Source organism: Emiliania huxleyi (genome assembly GCF_000372725.1).
Source record: "Emiliania huxleyi CCMP1516 unplaced genomic scaffold EMIHUscaffold_849, whole genome shotgun sequence".
Taxonomy (NCBI): domain Eukaryota; phylum Haptophyta; order Isochrysidales; family Noelaerhabdaceae; genus Emiliania; species Emiliania huxleyi.
In genome coordinates this window covers 2,134-6,907 of record NW_005195669.1, presented here as the reverse complement: position 1 = coordinate 6,907, position 4,774 = coordinate 2,134, and positions in this window count along the sequence as shown.

Sequence of the window (4,774 nt, the reverse complement as noted above, 5' to 3'; positions counted from 1 at the left end):
TGCGGGTGGTGCGCGGCGCACCCGCTGCGGGCGGGTTGACGTTGCCGTCGTTGGCCGGGTCTGGCATGATCACCACCTCCTCGTCGAGGGTCAGCCCCCCGGCGTGGTTGTCGGTGGTGGGGAGGAAGACGGAGTCGCCGCGCGCCACGTTGTTGTCGAGCGTAGCCTTGTCCGACTCGTCGGGCATCTCGTCCGCGGTCACGAGCTCCGGCCACGCGCCCTCGATGTCCGTCGGAGGGAGGTCGGTGGTAGGGGCGCGGTACTCGATGCCGTTCCAGAGCTCGTGTGAAGGTCTTCAGTGACCACTCACAAGCTGTTCCAAGGCCCGACAGAAATGTACTGTCAAAACTTTGTTCAAACAAAAGTCCTGGCCCGCGGCCCCCACACCCACAATGACTATCAATCCAGGCTGCGGGTGAAGGGCAAAACCGCGCCGCTGCAGAACGGTTTTTGACTGTGAAGGTCTTCAGTGACCACTCACAAGCTGTTCCAAGGCCCGACAGAAATGTACTGTCAAAACTTTGTTCAAACAAAAGTCCTGGCCCGCGGCCCCCACACCCACAATGACTATCAATCCAGGCTGCGGGTGAAGGGCAAAACCGCGCCGCTGCAGAACGGTTTTTGCAAAACCGCGCCGCAGCGGTACGAAACTGCGCAGGTGCAGTCCAGGGGTGGTAAGGACACTATGTGTGTGTGTGTGGCCGTAGACTAGACGGCTGCGCGGTCGTCGGTCTTCAACAGCCCCCCATCCTCGCATCGGGTAGCGAGGCTGAGGATCTGAAGAAGCTAGACGACTCCTACATCTCCTACTATCGCGCGCACAATTGCGCAGCCCCCTCAAGGGTGGAGGACATACAAGTGACTCGGGGAGCTCCAGGAGCGCCCATACTGCCGGTTGTCGACTACATTTGATGAAGGGGAAGTCGGCGTTTCCCCTCTGTGCCGTCCTAGGCGGTGTCGTTCATGATCTCCTTGCGGAACGACTCGAACTCCTTGCGCGGGAGCGGCTTGGTGAAGAAGTCGGCGAAGTTCTTGAGGCTCTCGACGTACTCGACCTTGACCTCCCCGGACTCGACGAGCTCGCGAATCTTGAGCTCCTTGCGCAGGATGTGCTTCGTCTTGTCGTGCATGACCGGGTCCTCGGCGACGCGCAGCGCGGCCGTGTTGTCGATCTTGATGATGGTCGGGCCCTTGGGCTTGTAGCCGAGCGACGCGAGGAGGGAGCGCAGGTGGACCGCCTCGCAAGCCGCCAGCGTGCCGGCAGAGATCTCGGCCTCGAACGTCGAGAGGGAGATGTGACCCTGCTTCTTGGAGAAGTACGAGATGATCGCGGTGCCGATCTTGAAGGCGCAGCCGGAGGTGCTCTGGCGGGTGCACCAGTTCGCGTCGGAGCAGCCGAAGAGCTTGGGGTCGGCGACGCGCTCGTAGTGGAGACCGAGGTCCTGCGTGCCGATGAGGTAGATGAGGCAGCGCTCGGCGGCGGCCTCGATGTTCGCGTCGGGCCAAGCCATGCAGCGCGCCAGCTGCGAGACGGTGTACTGGATGTCGGGGCGCGCGTTGGTGGCGAACATGAGGCTGCCGATGAGGCACTGGCAGGGTCGGGCACGGTCTTCTTCTCGGCTGCGCTGATGACGACGGACGGGAGGTCCTTGTCCGCGGGCACCTTGTAGCCCGCGTGCGTGACGCCTGACGGGAAGAAGCGCGCGCGCAGCGTGTCGATGTACTTGCTGGCCGACAGCTTGAAGCCGGTCTGCGTCTTGGTGATGGTGAGCCCGAGGAACTCGTGCACCTTTCCCTCGTGGACTTTGAGCGGCTTGCCGACGTGCTTGTTGAAGTGCTCGATGTACTCGTGCGCGAGCGCCCTGCCAGCGGTGGTCCCGGAGTGGAAGATGCCGAAGTCGTCCACGTAGATGGCGACGATGAGTTTCGTGTTGTTGCGGGTGAGGGTGAAGCAGCACGGGTCCGCCTCGGACTGCACGAGCCCAGGGAACGCCTTGTTGATGGACTTGACCTTGTTCCACCAAGCGTTACCTGCGGACGGTGCGCCGTAGAGGTTGCCGACCTCGCACACCATGTCCTTCTCCTCGCCAGTGATGGGGTCGATGTAGCAGTACTCGGGCTTGCCCTTGAGCCCCTTCGGCATCTCGCAGTACCAGGTCTCGCCCTCCCCGCGCTCCGCCCAGGTGTACGCCATGGGCTGGTCGCACGTGATGAGCTCCATGTCCTCCTGCGCGGCCACGTTGAGCACGGTGTGGGTCGTGCCGTAGCGGACGACGCTCGCGAAGGTCTTGGTGAAGTCGACGCCGGGCCGCATCAGGTTGCCCATGACACAGCCGCGCCACTTGCACCGGCCGTCGGACTTCCGGGAGGCGATCTCCTTCAGCGGGAGGACGCGCACCTTGGCGGGGCGACGCATGGGCTTGAGCGTGCCGTTCTGGATGAGGCCGAGGAACTCGGTGTCATACGCCTTGTACCACACGTCGCGCAGCTTGGGGTCGCGGATGTTGGCGATGTCCTTGTAGTGCTTGGGCACGATGTTGTCCGGCATGGGCATGATCTGGCCGTCCACGCTCGACATGTACGCGACGCACTGGTCCGTGGTGTTGCGGTAGACCGACGACGATGGGGACGCGGCCGCCGCAGCCGCCCAGATGCCGAAGGGCGTGGCATTGGCGGCGAGGCGGGCGTTGAGCATGTTGTTGTACTCGCCCGTCGAGACGCCGCCGCGGCTCCGGGTGGCGCGCGGCGCACCCGCTGCGGGCGGGTTGACGTTGCCGTCGTTGGCCGGGTCTGGCATGATCACCACCTCCTCGTCGAGGGTCAGCCCCCCGGCGTGGTTGTCGGTGGTGGGGAGGAAGACGGAGTCGCCGCGCGCCACGTTGTTGTCGAGCGTAGCCTTGTCCGACTCGTCGGGCATCTCGTCCGCGGTCACGAGCTCCGGCCACGCGCCCTCGATGTCCGTCGGAGGGAGGTCGGTGGTAGGGGCGCGGTACTCGATGCCGTTCCAGAGCTCGTGTGAAGGTCTTCAGTGACCACTCACAAGCTGTTCCAAGGCCCGACAGAAATGTACTGTCAAAACTTTGTTCAAACAAAAGTCCTGGCCCGCGGCCCCCACACCCACAATGACTATCAATCCAGGCTGCGGGTGAAGGGCAAAACCGCGCCGCTGCAGAACGGTTTTTGACTGTGAAGGTCTTCAGTGACCACTCACAAGCTGTTCCAAGGCCCGACAGAAATGTACTGTCAAAACTTTGTTCAAACAAAAGTCCTGGCCCGCGGCCCCCACACCCACAATGACTATCAATCCAGGCTGCGGGTGAAGGGCAAAACCGCGCCGCTGCAGAACGGTTTTTGCAAAACCGCGCCGCAGCGGTACGAAACTGCGCAGGTGCAGTCCAGGGGTGGTAAGGACACTATGTGTGTGTGTGTGGCCGTAGACTAGACGGCTGCGCGGTCGTCGGTCTTCAACAGCCCCCCATCCTCGCATCGGGTAGCGAGGCTGAGGATCTGAAGAAGCTAGACGACTCCTACATCTCCTACTATCGCGCGCACAATTGCGCAGCCCCCTCAAGGGTGGAGGACATACAAGTGACTCGGGGAGCTCCAGGAGCGCCCATACTGCCGGTTGTCGACTACATTTGATGAAGGGGAAGTCGGCGTTTCCCCTCTGTGCCGTCCTAGGCGGTGTCGTTCATGATCTCCTTGCGGAACGACTCGAACTCCTTGCGCGGGAGCGGCTTGGTGAAGAAGTCGGCGAAGTTCTTGAGGCTCTCGACGTACTCGACCTTGACCTCCCCGGACTCGACGAGCTCGCGAATCTTGAGCTCCTTGCGCAGGATGTGCTTCGTCTTGTCGTGCATGACCGGGTCCTCGGCGACGCGCAGCGCGGCCGTGTTGTCGATCTTGATGATGGTCGGGCCCTTGGGCTTGTAGCCGAGCGACGCGAGGAGCGAGCGCAGGTGGACCGCCTCGCAAGCCGCCAGCGTGCCGGCAGAGATCTCGGCCTCGAATGTCGAGAGGGAGATGTGACCCTGCTTCTTGGAGAAGTACGAGATGATCGCGGTGCCGATCTTGAAGGCGCAGCCGGAGGTGCTCTGGCGGGTGCACCAGTTCGCGTCGGAGCAGCCGAAGAGCTTGGGGTCGGCGACGCGCTCGTAGTGGAGGCCGAGGTCCTGCGTGCCGATGAGGTAGATGAGGCAGCGCTCGGCGGCGGCCTCGATGTTCGCGTCGGGCCAAGCCATGCAGCGCGCCAGCTGCGAGACGGTGTACTGGATGTCGGGGCGCGCGTTGGTGGCGAACATGAGGCTGCCGATGAGGCACTGGCAGCGCTGGAGGAGCTGCGGGTCGGGCGCGGTCTTCTTCTCGGCTGCGCTGATGACGATGGACGGGAGGTCCTTGTCCGCGGGCACCTTGTAGCCCGCGTGCGTGACGCCTGACGGGAAGAAGCGCGCGCGCAGCGTGTCGATGTACTTGCTGGCAGACAGCTTGAAACCGGTCTGCGTCTTGGTGATGTTGAGCCCGAGGAACTCGTGCACCTTTCCCTCGTGGACCTTGAGCGGCTTGCCGACGTGCTTGTTGAAGTGCTCGATGTACTCGTGCGCGAGCGCCCTGCCAGCGGTGGTCCCGGAGTGGAAGATGCCGAAGTCGTCCACGTAGATGACGACGATGAGTTTCGTGCTGTTGCGGGTGAGGACGAAGCAGCTCGGGTCCGCCTCGGACTGAACGAGCCCAGGAAACGCCTTGTTGATGGACTTGACGTGGTTCCACCAAGCGT